General features: G+C 38.4%; 1 long non-coding RNA gene across 3 annotated transcripts; it reads right to left on the reverse strand.

Moving 5' to 3' along the window:
- Nucleotides 1–4008: 4008 nt before the first annotated feature.
- Nucleotides 4009–6219, reverse strand: LOC147493865 (uncharacterized). 3 transcript variants are annotated; one of them, XR_015199049.1, is made up of 4 exons: nt 6057–6219; nt 5483–5643; nt 4445–4548; nt 4009–4352 (listed from the first exon to the last, which is right to left on the reverse strand). It is a non-coding gene; the product is annotated as an uncharacterized LOC147493865 (long non-coding RNA). The 3 variants fall into 3 exon arrangements; XR_015199051.1 differs by lacking the exon at nt 5483–5643; XR_015199050.1 differs by lacking the exons at nt 5483–5643; nt 6057–6219 and adding an exon at nt 4699–4789.
- Nucleotides 6220–15793: the final 9574 nt, after the last annotated feature.

The following is a 15793-nucleotide window of genomic DNA, read 5'->3' on the forward strand; positions in this document are numbered from 1 at the left end:
CATATCGGACAGACCAAACGAAGATTGTTCTACCGACAACATCTTTCTTGAAAATGCATTATGCAACGTATTTAATCCCATGGAAGGGCTTCGCTTTTAATTCAACAAGGACTGATGACATTATTCAAACGTCGAACATTATTATCACAAACCTTCTTGAATTTCGGGACTCTGCGGACAATAAACAAAGAGGAACAAGCACAATTCTTGCACGCGCCACAACCAATTCTTGGCAAATCACACTCTCATAATGGAGAACCGCGAGATTTTACGGACAAGAAAACAAAATATTGCAACAGTCGTTTTTACGCGGATTGACGGCATAGAAAATCTTATAAACGGATCCCTCCCACAAAAGGATCCTCGCCCGTTATTTTGGGCCAATGAAACCATTTAAATTTTGCAATTTTATATTATTTATCATTTTCTTTTTAGTTTTTAATTTTTAGTATGGTAATTTGTTTTACTTAATTATTCTCATCATACTCTAATATTTGTTTATCCTTGTCTAAAAAGGTCACATTTTTTCACACATCTTCTACAATAGAAGCTCCAAAGATGATTCGAACAATCTTTCCACTCGTTCTTTGAATTCTCCGGCATATGGACATCTTTTCGGAGACTACATCACTTTCGAGTTGGTTGGAACTCTCTTATTCTACACCCCGAGCGTACGCACTCCCGGGTTTGGCAACTTATTTTATGATCACATGGAAGATCTACCACCTGTCGGGGTTTCCCTTTGAATGGTTTTACACTCACGTATTGGTAACACCGACACGCTTTTTATGAGCCAACAAATGGCTATGGCTCTAGACCTTCCTCTTCTTCACCCAGATCTCCCCATTCAATACATGATAGAGAATGACCTTAATGAATATTCTAGGGAAGACTTTGCTACCCAAGATGGCGATGGCCTTGCCCACGCCAAAGAAACGTGCGAAGTCGGCCGATGGCGGACTTCACTATTCCACTAGCCAAGATGACCATGAATGTTGGAATTGCCATGTTATTTATTATTCTTCGAACATCATGGGGATTGGCATTTTTCCACTTTGATCAAAGTCGGCGTGTAAGACATTCCATGCATTGGCCCAAAGAACATACCACCTTCGACATTCTGTAACTAGTAATTGAGAATCTTAAGAAGGCTCGGTCTTTTCGGCAACACTATATCACCCCGCGATTCACAGCATGCGGGATAGTGCTAATACTTCCCTCGGTTTCGGCCACCACCTTCAGATCGGGTAAAGGTCGACTCTATGTGTCCAACAAACAAGATAATTCGTTCTTTGCGATTTCGGATATGGCGGCACCGCAAGGTATCTTAAGAAAGTTCGTTCTTTCCCTGATGATGATAAAATGATAGCTCATCTAGACAATGCAAAGAAGAGGAAGTGGAGTGAAGTCCGGAAAGCTATGATAGATTGGCGGGATGCAAAGGAATGACATTTCTACTGGGGACGAGGCAAGGAGGGACTATCCCCGTTCAAGGTTGGGGCAATGTGAGTTGATGCATGTACATATTTGTTTTACATTTTGATGTGAAATAAATAAATAACCTAACAGTGTGCTTCTACTTTTATGATGTATAATATATAGTATGTTATAATAAATTTCTGTGGAAGATGTCAGCTTTATTTTTGCTCAAAGCCTCTCAGGTATACTCTTTCTTCCTCTTAACACTTTGAGGACACAGTGTCCGACTGTTTGGGGGTAGTGAGAACCTTTTGCAAAAATTAGGCATGCATAGTTGTAATATAGTTTACTTAATGTCTAAATAAACGTATTTAGTGACAAATTCTCGTTTCTCTTTCTATGATGAAAAATATTTAGAAATCTCACCCTAGCATCAAAATTAGGACTTGTTCTTAGAAACTTAATTTAATATTATGCAATAGTTTTTACATCTTTTCATGAGCATTCATGCACCGACTATCATTAAATGTACCACGGTGATAAGTTTTCGAGACCCACGGTTAGACAACTTAGTTTCCATATCCTATAAGAATCTAACTAAAAGCCTCAAAATGTATGATATATGAGTAATGACACAGAGGAGTAGTTCTTCCGAATAGAGAAGTTCACACGTCTACTTACTTGATCACTACCCAAATCCTAAAGCGAGAATTTAGGCCTTCTTTGGATCGATATAGCCAAAAATTCACACAAAAAAAAAAAATTTACCGCTAGTCTCCCCACTGAACCTTTCATTAATCCTTTCTACTTCAAAAAAAAAAAAAAATCATTACCCATCTAGTAACCACAAATAAATAAGCCTACCTAGATGATGAGTATGAGAAATAAGATAAAGTGCAGAAAAATGAAGAGAAAAAACCTTGTCACAAATCAAATTCAGTTACCTGTTTCAAAAGAAAAGAAAAAAGAAAAAGAAAATAATAGAAATATGTTTCCAAAAATCAAAAGAAATGTCAAGGTTAGAATTCCCCCCAAAAAAATCAAATCAAAAGGGAATACAAAAGTTTGAAAAATCCAAGTATGGAAACCAATGTTAGAAGCAGGAAAGAAAATAAGGATTCTCTAGTATAAATATCTCGAAGACCTTATTCTCTCATACTTATCATTTTTGAACTTTCCATTCCATTTTCTTCTACACTACCACCTAAGCCCCATAACACCTAATAAAGACCTCTAGCTCAATTAGGAATAGGATAGTGTGATAATAAGTAGTAGTTGTGACTTCTCGACCTCTCCTCCTCTAGCTGTCATTGAGTATGTGAGGAAATGTGTGCCCACGCGACATTGGAGATAGCAAAGCTTGAGTGGAAAAATAAGAGAGAAATTGTGTTTGACACATATACTGTGAGAACCTAATTAAGGACGCTATCCAAAGGATCCGAAGCGGCCCCGCTCATACATTTCATTATTAGATTACTGCATGCATGCTCATACGTAGATGTTTCAATTATTGTATGTATATTAACTTGAATTTCGAAAGAATAAAATCCTTGTTTCCCCTGCTAGTGAGATGTCTAGATACTTGAGATTAATTAAGGAAACAAGCCTTTGTTACTGAGTCGTTGTAGTATAAATGAAGTTTGTGAGTATCTTCTCTGGAAAACTCTCACGAGGCTATAACTTGTCCACTAGGGAATTCCTAGTGGTTCAAGGCCTTGTTGCATAAGGTCAATGCAACCGCACTCTGCGAAATGAGATTTAGCTTAGGACAACACATTTTTGACCACTTATCGTTTTAATGTCTCTTCTTTGCTTGAGGACAAGCAAAGTGTTGTTTGGGGGTGGTGTGATAAGCACCCAAAACTGTAATATTAAACCCCGATAGACATAGCATTTTGGTCGATTATGTGTTTAATAATCATGTAATAATTATATTTTCGTACTTTTACAGGATTCCGCAATTAAAATAAATATAGTGATAAAACATGCATCGAAGTACGGGAATACGGGAATATTTGAAGTTTCCCACTCGATCCCCGTGATGCCCAACAAAGCTTGACTAAAGCCAAAGTTTCCAAAAGAACAAAACCAGTGCAGAACGGGTCCACATATAAAAAGCAGCAAACTTCCGAAGCTCAAATCGGATAAATCTAGATGTCGATGTTGGCTAGTGAAGCTGTCATAGCGACCAGGGCGATCGATACATATATTCATAGCAATGATAGTAAGAATCATTTACCTATCCTTGAGAATCCATATATTTCCCAAGTATAAGGGAGAAACATTTGAAGCCAACCCACACTTCGATTCATATATCTAGACTTGACATTTCTGTATAATACCCAAAGCCTCGACACAGTTCAATTTGTACATCCGACCACTCCTCTCTCTCAAATTGACAATTAGATAGTCCTACTAGCTAGGTGCATGAAACTGTATACATAGCAACACTAATAATTTCATGAAACCAATCCTATATACATGTATCGGCAAGAAATTAATAAGGGTACAAAAGGAAAACATATAACCAGAGAATTTAAATAGCAGTATCATTATTTCAGTACCAATTCACCAAACACTAATTCATTAGTTAAAATATATGATTCAACCCAACAAAAGAACTCCCTTACTATAACAAACAATCTAACTCCAATTTCAGGAAAACAACAATCAATATAAGCCTTCAAATACACAAATAACAAGAAAAGAGGAACAAAATTATGTAAGGAAACTAAACTCTAATTGTATCAACAGGAGAGCATCTATGCTAGCTTTTGCTACAAAATTATGTGTATACTGTATACAGAATGTAGTTAGAATCATATGCCAGAAATTAGGCAAGCACTAGTGTTTTATAAGCTAACCCAACGCTCTGCAAGCTCACCATGCCCAGTGAAATCCACTCAAAAGTGAGCAATGACTGAGTCAACAATCTGACACATAAGCAGTTGTGAAGAAAATGTGTTACTTGAAGATGATCATAATACTCAGTCGATTTAATACATAGAGAATGGTAATTACTCACTAGTACTCTGAAAGGTTCCTCAGACATCTTGGATCAGTTGGCTGCCAAACAAAGAAGCAAGTTGTACTGATGTTCATGTGTGTAAGCACGCGCATAGATATGATCTTTAATAAAAACAAAAGTCTTAATCAGTCGCAACTTATCTACTTGACTTTTCATGAATGCAATCAAATACATGAAAATTGCATCAACGAATGAGCAATAATCGTATATATATCAGTGCACTATGTTATGTTGAAAATACAACACCTTACCATTGAATGTAGCAATTGACAAACTATGCAATAGAAACACTAGACCACTGCAGTACATTTTGCTCAGGTTTGATAGATAACATGTTTGATAGATAACATGTTTGATATACCCTACACAAAGATTATGTAAGATTGAAATAGATAAGAAAAGAGGTAAACATCATAATCCTAATATTATGGCTATGATATGAATATATATTCTCAAAGAACAGGGCTGGCCGCTGGCATCTGTTAAAAAAAACAAACAATTAGGTGACATATCCATTAGAGTGAGAGATGATACTTTAAAAGCAATTGTGCAACATCACATTACCATGGTGCAAGTTGTGTAGCAACTATCAATACTTTTCAGGTGTCCATCATAGGCATAGTTACATGAATTAGCATTCACTATTAATGTTTAACAGTTAAAACTAGGTGATAGAAACGTACAAGTCCTAGTACTTATATTGTCAAGGACAGCTACAACATATGCCAAATCTCTCAGCAATAGGTGATCTGGGAGACTATAAGTGACAAAGTTAGGGAAGCAACACACACATACAACACTCGCAGAGAATACAAATACCAACCATCAAGGATGCAATTTTAAACGACGCCAACACACACACAAACACACGTTTAAAAGGAAGAGGGAAAGAGTACATCACATGAGAACCTCCAAAATAATCATATATGTATACTACCATGAACTAAACTACACCGCCATCCCATTTCACTTGGTTGTTCTAGCTTCGTCAATTATCATGAGATAATCTATTTTATTTTTGATAAGCATACCCACCTGATCCTCCTTGGAATTCAAATCGTCCCTTCCTCTCCCCCCTTACTTAGCTATGAGCATCAATTCCTAAAATACAATACCAACCTGGATGTGGTAGTAATATGGCTGCCTCATGATCGACCTACATGTGAATTGGGTTGTCCTTTGTAGGACACAACCTGCTAACCAACATCTCAAAAAAGACAAAAAAATATATTGTGAATTCACTGACCCTACATTCACTTAGTTCTAAAAAAAAGATATTATGGATTCATTTAGTTCTCAACATTGCAGGAACATCACATAGCGATTATTATCAAGAACAATGACACCAAGAAAAAATCATGAATGCATCAATCAGTGAACGCATTATCAAGAAAAAATAAACCTTTCAACAAATTACAAAAAAAAAATCACAAATTTTACACATCAATCAGGACTGCATCAATCAATGAGCAATTATATATAATTTACAACTTTCAACAAATTCCTCAAAAATATACACAATTAAAATAAACAATAAACAAAACAAAATTATTCAAGTTCAATTGAAATAAAAGAGTGATTAGTCAACACAGTTTGAGAAGCTACGTACACGAAAAGGCAGCAACCTTGCAGTTGGACGAATGATTTCTCTTAACTCGTGAACTTTTTTTTTGTTTTTTTTATAAGAAACTCGCGAACCCTGGGGACAGAAATTAAGGAGAGAAGGAAGTGGAACAAAGAGTTCTAACGCGAGTGGGGAGAAGTGGGTTTCTTTTTTTTACTTCTTCTAAATTTTTTTTCTCCAGATCTGCTTTATCCACGGTAAGTGTAATTTTGCCCAAAATATAAACCACTGTTTTCAAGGAAACAGTGGGGTATATGAATACAAAAACATTATTATGTTATATTTGATACCACCGTGGTATATAGTGTATTATATCCCACTCTTTTACAACATCAGTGGTATTTGCTTGTTCCAAAACTAGGAAACTGTTTCGTACCGTGGTAAATGAGTATAAACCACTGTTATTAGGGAAACAGTGGTATATACCAAATGACCAACCGTGGCTAATGTGCATTTTTGTAGTAGTGTTGTAACCAGACACCCCATCTGTGAAAGACAGCAGTTCATGTCCAGCCATTGCATCCACCAATTTATCAATTCGTGGCAGAGGATAGTTGTCCTTCGGACATACACGGTTTAGATCTATGAAGTCGATACAGATTCTCCATGACCCATTCTTCTTTCTTACTGGGACAATATTAGAAATCCAAGTGGGAAAATTGATTTCTCTGACAAATTTAGCTGCCTTTAACTTTTCAACTTCGGCTTTTACATCTTTGGATCTGTTAGCACCTATTTTCCTTGGTTTCTGCTTGACTACTACTGCATCACTGCAGACATTGAGTTGGTGGCATGCCACATGGGGATCAATACCTGACATTTCTTCAAACGACCAAGCAAACACATCCTTGTGCTCTCAAAGGAACTGTATCAGAGCCATGCGCTCTTTAGAACTCAACATAGTGCCGATGAAAGTGGTTTTTGGCGAGTTGCCTCCCCCAGTATCCACTTCTTCCAACGGCTCCAATGAGGGGGGATCCGCCCTCTCTTTTGGGACCAAGTCCGGGAGAGGGGGATCCAACTGTAATTGCTATTTGGCGGGTAGCCCCACCTCTATTGGTTCAAAAGGTGGTGGGGACTGCTTTGTTGCCAAAGCATAGCACGTCTTGGCAGCCACCTGATCTCCTCTGATTGTCTCAATTTTCCCATGATGTGGGAATTTAAGACATTGGTGATAAGTGTTGGGAACGGCTCTGAGTCTGTGTAGCCAGGTCCTACCTAAAATCATGTGATATGGTGTGTTAGCTTTTACCACAACAAAATTTATGGTAAGAGTTACCGGACCAGTGGCTACAGGTAACTGGATCTCCCTAACTGTAAGGGCTTTGTCCCCACTGAATCCATACAGGTTGGAGCTGGTGGCAACCATCTCCGCATCTGGGATCTGCAACTTTTTGAATGCATCATAGTAGAGTACATCTGCTGAACTGCTTGGGTCCACCAATATGCGATGCAAATCATAATCTCCAAAAAGGAGTGAGAACCAATGTATACTCATGTGGGCTTTGGATGTTAAGACAATTAGCTTCAGTGAAAAGAATGAGTGGATCTTTTTGGGGTACCGCGTTGACCTGAGCTCCTATAGTCAGCTCGCTGTTCATGATCCTCATCTGCTTGGCGATGCGCATTTAATATCGCGCACCCTTGTCCATGACCTGTCCACTTCGTTTACTTGCTTTACCAGAAATCATATTTATCTGGAGTCGGCCATTGAGCGGTCTAGTACCTTGGGGGTGTCCAGAACAGACGTACTGATCTCCTCAGGCTGTACTGCATTTGCCTGTTCGTTTGCCACAAATTGCTTCAAATACCCCCTTTTAATCAGATCATGTAGTTCATTTTTTAGGGTCCTACAGGCTCTGGTGTTGTGACCCTTACTCTTATGGAACTTGCAGTAGGTTCTTTGGTTTCTAGTACCTAGGGAACCTGGCTTAAGAGGAGCCTAGCCATTTGAGGTAACTCTAATTTTTATCGAGTCCAGAACCCCATCTGGCATTTTGTTCAGAGGGGCGAAGTTTATGTCCATTGAGGGAAGAACTTCTTCAGTTCCTTCCACACGTGGCTTGTTCTGTTGCTTTCCATCTAAACTACTGGCTACATTCTGGTATTGTCTTCTGGGAGTTCGTCCCTTTGATGGGGACTTGGCCCTTTGGCGACCACGATTACGGTATCTCTTTGATTTTCGAGGGAAAGAATTTCCATTCCCTTCTTGAGGAATTCTAGGGACTGTCCGACTAGCTTTCTTCGCTTCTTGACGTCTGTTCAGGACATCTTCTTCCCACCCCGCATGAGTTTCAACATTGTCAAGGAGTTCCTCTAAATCACGAGGTGGTTTTCTGGAGAGAGATTTGAATAAGGTGTTGTTTTCATCCAACCCTTGTTTAAAAGCTATTATAACAGTCTGTTCATCACAAGACTCCATTTGGATGGAAATTTCCATGAGCTGTTGATGTAGGATCTCAGTGCCTTTCCATCCTTTTTCTTGATGTTGAACAGTGCATCGATCCGTTTAGGTTGATGCTTGTTGCACGAGTACCTGTCTATGAAGGTCTTAAATAGTTCTTATGAGGACTTGATCTGATGCTCAGGTAATCTGTGGTACCACTGGAGTGTAGATCCAGATAAGGAGGCTTTGAATTCCTGACACATGACATGGTCATATCTCTCATATTGTCCCATAGTGGCACAATACCTGAATACGTGATCCACCGGATCTGACTTGCCACTAAAGACACTGAACTTCGGTTGTCTGTAACCACGGGATATGGTTTCCTCATCACCCATGATGCGAAAGGAGATCTGCCTGCCCCCATTATGGTGGATTGAATGAGGGAGTTTTGCATTTTTCTCCCCTTACTTGTCATCCGATGCATCTGATGGATCAGATCACTCTTCTCAGTTTCCTATGCAGCTTCTTTAGTAGAATGCTTCTTGGTCTGAGCTCTTTTTCTGTGTCGAGGGTCGACATCACGATCCTGGTCGGTTGACTCTAGTTCGAATGATGTATCCGAGTCCTCATCTGAGTTACTGTATTCCAACTCAGTTGTCTCGCGTCGAGCTGGACCCCCCCCCCCTTGGGTTCTTTGCACAACCACCTTCTAGAAGGTTGTCATCATCGAGGTCGATGAGTGACTCCTTCCCTGTGTTAGATTGATACAAATCCCTCAGCAGCTGTACTTCTCGTTCAAGATTGCTCCTTTGCTGTTCTAGAGCCTGTATTGCCTGGCTTTCCTGAACAGACTCTGGGTTGGTGAGGACAACATTTTCACCATCTTGACGCTCCTCTTGAGCGTTATTCTTGGGGCCTGCACCGGGAATTGCTAGTGCGTCGGTGCTAGTCATGGGTTTTTGGAGGGGGTTGTTCGCGTTGTGGTGATCAGCGTTGTCCCCCTCTTCAAGTGTCTCATGCTCTTCTTCTCTCACAGCGACGCTGCGTGTGGTAGCGCCACCTTTTGTTTTATTTGCTCCTGGCATCACAACAGTAAGAGTTTTTAGGCTAAATCAATTGTCTGAAATGTATATTTACCTGCTTTTCATCTCCACAGATGGCGCCACTAGATGTAGGGGATTTTTCGAGTTTTCCCTGATCTTTCTCTATGCCTTGTGATCTTGGAACTTTCGAATCAATGAAGATGGGATGAGATGATTGTGAGTTCAGGGTTGAACCGTCTGACGGCTGCCTACGTATCTCCTTGTTTATTATGGAGAATCAAACCCTATCTTGCGTAGTTCCTAAGAGCGAAATCCCTATAGTTTATATAGGAAGAGCTTTGAGAGTCCTAGGGTTAGGGCTGTCTTCACCGCTTGTGAGTTCCCTTCCATCTTTGGGCTCTATCTTCCTATTAGGAATTCTCTCTTTATGGAAGTCTGAATCTAGACCATATCTTTGTGAGAGGTAAGTTTCCTTGCTGATCATAATGTCCCATCGTGTATGGAAAGATTATATCTAAAAGGAAACTCTTAAGATATGTCTTCACGATTCCTTCCTTATCACCAAAGATCGCCATCTTCAGTTCCCTTATGTTCATGAACTGTCTACATTAGTTCCTAACGACTGGGTAACTATTATGTTGGAAGGCGATCAGCCATGTGCCTGGCACATGTTCACTAAACACTCGTGCTACGCACGAGATTACTTACTCATAGAACTGATTCGATGGTCCTCATCTCATTCTGAACATCTATAGTCTTAGGTTATTTCCCATACACGTGTCATATGTTCAGTGACGGGAAATCCCCCCTACATTAGTGGTAGAGTTTAGATTTGTTGGGATCACGATTATATTCATGTTGAAAAGATTCAAGAAAATAGTCAAGCAGTTCATGCCTTAGTTACTAATCATGCTCAAGGAAAGAAGGTTTTTCTCACAGTTATATATGCCAGTAATGATTTATCATAGAGAAGATCTATGAGCTTTCCTTAAGAGCTTATCTCCCTGTTTCTCTGAACCTTGGTGTGTCACTGGTGATTTTAATAACGTGCTCTTTTCACATGAAAGAGTTGGTTGCACGGCTGTTCACCCTAGGGAGACTAAGGGTTTTCTGGACTGCATTACCTTATCTGGACTTACTGATCTCAAGTTTTCTGGTAATCTTTTTACTTGGTCTAATAATGTAGAAAGGTTGAAAAGGAAAATGTCCAAGATTAATAGAGCTCTTGTCAATGTAGCTTAGACTAATTATTTCTTGTCTGAAGTTGTTTCTCTCCTCCTGGTATCTCGGATCAATTACCTATTTTTATCATTTGGCACAATGCAAGAAAAGTTCACATGCCTTTTAGGTTTTGTAACATCTAGTTCATGCATCCTGAGTTCAAAGATGTTCTGGCTCAGTCTTGGTCTATCAACTTGGCAAGAAATCCCATATATATTCTAAATGCTAAATTGAGATTCCTCAAAAAAGCAATCAGAGGATGGTCTAGAGGCAAGTTCTCAAACTTTTCTGACAGAGTTGCTGCTGCAAAGGAAGAGTGGTATATTGTTTAAAATTCTCTTTATCAAGCACCTTTTGATCCTACTCTCTATAGGAAAGAAAAAGATGTTAGAGCCTCTTATGTCACTTTAGTAATGCTGGAACAAGCAGACCTAAGGCAAAAAGCAGACTATGATTGGCTCATGTTTAATGACAAGTGCAACTCATACTTCTTCAACACTATAAAGGAGAAGAAAGGCAGAGACCTGATCTGGTCTATTGAAAATAGTAATGGCATTCTTCTGAAGGATCCTGAACTTATTTCTTCAGAGTTTCTATCCTTCTATCAAAGGATGCTGGGCATGGAATCTCCAATATCTTCTGAGGCATCTTTCTATAATGATCTAACTCTCTCAGGTACTATTTCTTCTTATATATATGATGAGTTAGATTGTCCCCCCTAGTTTGATGAGATCAAATCCACTCTTTTTTCCATGGAGGACAATAAAGCACCTAGCCTTGATGGCTTTAATGCTTTCTTCTTTAAGAAATGTTGGAACACTGTGGGAGAAGATTTTGTGAAGTCCGTACAATACATGTTTGAGCATCATTATATTCCACAAAGTATTAACTCTACTTTTATTGTACTGATTCCCAAGATTTTGATTCCTAAGAAAGTTTCTGATTTCAGGTAAAATTGTTATCTACAAGTGTGTAGCAAAATTGATAACTAACAGGCTGCAACCTCTCATGGATAGTATTATTGCTCCTTGCCAATCTGCTTCTATACCTGGTTGTTCTATCCAAGAAAATATACTTCTATCTCATGAACTTTTAAGAAGTTATACCAGGAAACATGGTATTGCAAGGTGTACTCTTAAAGTTGATATTTAGAAGGCTTATGATTCTGTCTCTTGGTCTGCCATCTCCTACATGCTAGACATTCTCAAGTTTCCTCCAAGGATCAAAAGATGGATAACGTGCTGCTATTCTTCTCCATTCTACTTTGTGATCATTAATGGTGCTCCACAAGGGTATTTTGCAGGAAAGAGAGGATTGAGACAGGGAGACCCTCTTTCTCCATACATTTTTGTCATCATCATGGAAATTTTCAACTCTCTAATATCACGAGCATACCTGAGTAAGGAGATTATGTATCATTCTAAATGCAAACATTCTAGGATCACACATCTATGTTTTGTAGATGATATACTTCTTTTTGTCAAAGGTCATGAAGGATCTATTCTTGCAATCAAAGCTCTTCTGAGTACTTTTTCTGAAGCAACTGGTCTGTATATCAACTCAAACAAATCTGCTATGATCCTTGGTAGCATGACAGCTGGTGCAGCTGACGAGTTTTCTGCTTTGATGGGAGTCCAAGTTATTAAACCACCTGTCAAATATTAGGACTTCCTTTGGTGGCTAGTAGACTAAGTATCAGTGATTGCCTTCCTCTTATCGAGAAGGCCTCATGCAGGATTACCAATTGAAAGTGTATGAATATGAATCATGTGGGAAGGCTCCAACTCATTCAATCGATTCTCATGTCTTTTCACTCTTACTAGCCTCGAACCTTTCTCCTCCCTAAAGGTGTGCTCCTCAAGGTTTCAAAACTTTGTATCAAATTTCTATGGAGTGGGCCACTTATGGATCCTAAAATGCATCAAACTTCTAGAGAAAATTTGTTGTGCAGTAAGATAGAAGGCGGGTTGGGTATCATAGACCCTATCATATGGAACAGAAGTGCTCTGTGTGGATTGCTTTCCAAAATTGCAAGGAAAGAAAATAATATATGGGCTAACTGGATGTGGAGGGAGCAAATAAAGGCAAAGTTCTTTTGGACTATGAAAATCCCACAAGACTGCTCATGGTCATGGAGATCCTATCCTCAAAAGCAGAAAATATGCTCAACTATATATCAAATATATCATTGCTAAAGGTAATGATACCTTGCTCTGGCATGATATTTGGTGTCTTAAGGAGCCTCTTCTATGTAACAGTGAAGCAAAACATATCTTTCATCAACCTGAAAATGCTATGGTCAGTGAACTCATTGAGGATGGTAAATGGAACGCTCTGGTTCATGAATTGCCTGAAGGACACATCAAAAATAGCATTCTAAAGGTAGACATCTTTTCTGAACTTGCTAAGGATCAAGTGGTGTGGACAGATACCCCTTCAGGTGATTTCTCTATCAAATATGTCTACAATTCTTTAAGAAGGAAAAGGAATAAAAGGATCTGGTCTAATCTTGTTTGGGGAAGATTGGTGATGCCCAAATACTCATTCAATGCCTGACAACTTTTCTTGGGAAGTTTGCCAACACAAGATAGATTAGTGTATAAGAAAGTTTTGCAGGCTTCTTCATGTTGTTTCTGTGACAACAGTAGTGAAAACTCTAAACATTTATTCTTTAACTGCAACTATACAAAAGAGGTCTGGTCAAAGGTAAAATTTGCTATTGGATTAGGGCGGCAAATGGAACATTCAAACAAGGAGTGGTGCAATCTCATCAATATGGTTCGAGGTAATAAAACACCATGGGCAGAAGTAATCAAGTTATATATTTGTGCTACTGTTGGGTACTTATGGACTGAACGCAATAATAGAAGATTTAATGGAGTGTCCTTGAGTCCAATAATCATCAGTTCAATGTTGCTTAGAGATATGAAACAATACTTGGAAGTACAAGTGGAGGAGATACAAGATTCTGTCAAATTGAAAGTTATGGCTGACAGGATAGGTTTGAATTTTAAGTATAAGAAGACTATAATCTAGCAGGTTAGATGGCTTTTTCTACCTTCTGGTTATATCAAACTTAACTGTGATGGTTCAATGAATCTAGAGCATGTTGGCTATGGTGGAATGGCTCGAGATGAGCATGGACATGTCGTGTTTGCTTTCACTGGAGGAGAAAATGTCCAGTCCATTTTGTTTCAAGAATTGAAAGCTATCGAGATTGGGATTAGCTTGTGTATTGCTCAGGATTACACAAAAGGTGGTAGTAGCTTCAGATTCTTTGAGAGCAATACAGATTCTAAAGGAAATAGAGCAACCTCCATGGACATGCTGGAACCTTGTAACTACAATTAAAAGTCTCTTACTAAGGCTTCATGAAGTGAATTTAATTCATGTTTACAGAGAGAAAAATCGAGCAGCAGATCATCTGGCAAAACTTTAATTAGGAGAACCTTTGCAACCTCATGTATTTACACCCCCTTTATGTAATAGATTAAGTTATATAGTAGAGGAAGATGTAACTGAAATTTATGAGAGGTTATAATACAGATGGGAATCTGCAAATTCCCAACATCATTTCAAAAAAAAAAAAAAAAAAAAAACTATAGTCTTCGATTCGTTATCCACTACTACAGAAATGCAAATAGATAGCATTTGTTTAATAGCATTTAAAAAAAAAAAAAAACGCCTATAATTTTTTTTGGGACAACGTTTCTTCATTTATTGCTATCACGTTTTTTAAGTGAGAAACTTAGGATTGCATTTGTATGAAAAGCGCAATAAAATTGATTGCCTTTTTAGCGAGTCGTTGTTGGACTTGAGCACCCCATTTTGGGCCCGCTCAAACGAAAAGCCCAAATTTAAGTGGGCGGCCTTGTTCTTCTTCTTTTTTCATTCACTACGGTCTGATTTCCTCTCTCATCAACGCCCCATCAAAATTCATTCCTTCCTCTCATCTCAAAACAAATGCTCTCATCTTCTCCTTCTAAAATTGTTAGAATTTTATCTCTATTTTTAACAAAAAAAATTCATGACCACCTTGCAATCGACGGTCAGGTATCATCGATTCTCGTGACTTCCTCTTAATTAGGCTTTCTAGTTTTAAATTCCAAATCTGGTTATCCCTAGTTGAAACGTTTTTCACGAAAGTGGGTTGTTTGTTAAAGCATATGTAAAATGATTATTATATCACTGTAAAGTGGTTGATTTTATGTGTAGTTGTTTGAAATTATTTCAACGCGTAGGGATTCTGTTTTGTGGGGAGTAGACGTTTGATAAAATGCTTAGCTGATGAATCTGATTATATTAGAGGTTGAAATTGGATCCAACAACATAGTGCTATTTGTAATGTGTTATTGGTAATTCATTTTAACCCTTGCTTTTGCATCATGTGTTTACTTGGTAATAGCTCTCGTTGTAGGTTCTACAACACCCATGTGACACTAAGTGTTGAACTTTGTGCTTCTTCAGTTCTTTCTCATTTTTTTTTTCCTTTTAACAATCCACTCAAAGTTGACTGTTGATAGTGGTGCTGGTGGAAGTAGTAGTTGGTTTGCTTTTGCTAATACTGTTGTAGTGTTGTCATACCTTTGGATGTTGAATGAGAAAATGTCAACTTTAGTACATGTGAGTGTTCAATCACTTCAATGCCCATATTTAATTAATTAATGGGGAGTTTTAAAGTCAAGAAATTAGAACGCATTTGACACTTGATACAGATATTAGCAATGCACAATATTTTCACTTACCAACACTTGTTTATCGTTGCAGACTTAGTAACGATTTTTAAGCGTTGGATAGTGATTTAAGTGAGACTGTTTTAGATATTAGAAAGGGAGGGGGTCTATTTCTGGTGGTTATACGTATGTGCTGTGTGAGTTAGATTGTGCGACTTCCTATTTTGATTTTGAGTTTTGGGACTTATGTACTGTACGAAGATCAGGGAACTTCATTTCAATATAAGCAACTGCTTGCTTCCTTTTTGATTTATATGTCAATTATTGCAGTTTCAATAGAACAGATCAACACACTGAGTGGCTAATAAGAGCATGTACGTACCATCTCCCGGGGAC

The sequence above is a fragment of the Coptis chinensis genome, chromosome 6 (genome assembly GCF_015680905.1).
Source record: "Coptis chinensis isolate HL-2020 chromosome 6, ASM1568090v1, whole genome shotgun sequence".
NCBI classification, from domain to species: domain Eukaryota; kingdom Viridiplantae; phylum Streptophyta; class Magnoliopsida; order Ranunculales; family Ranunculaceae; genus Coptis; species Coptis chinensis.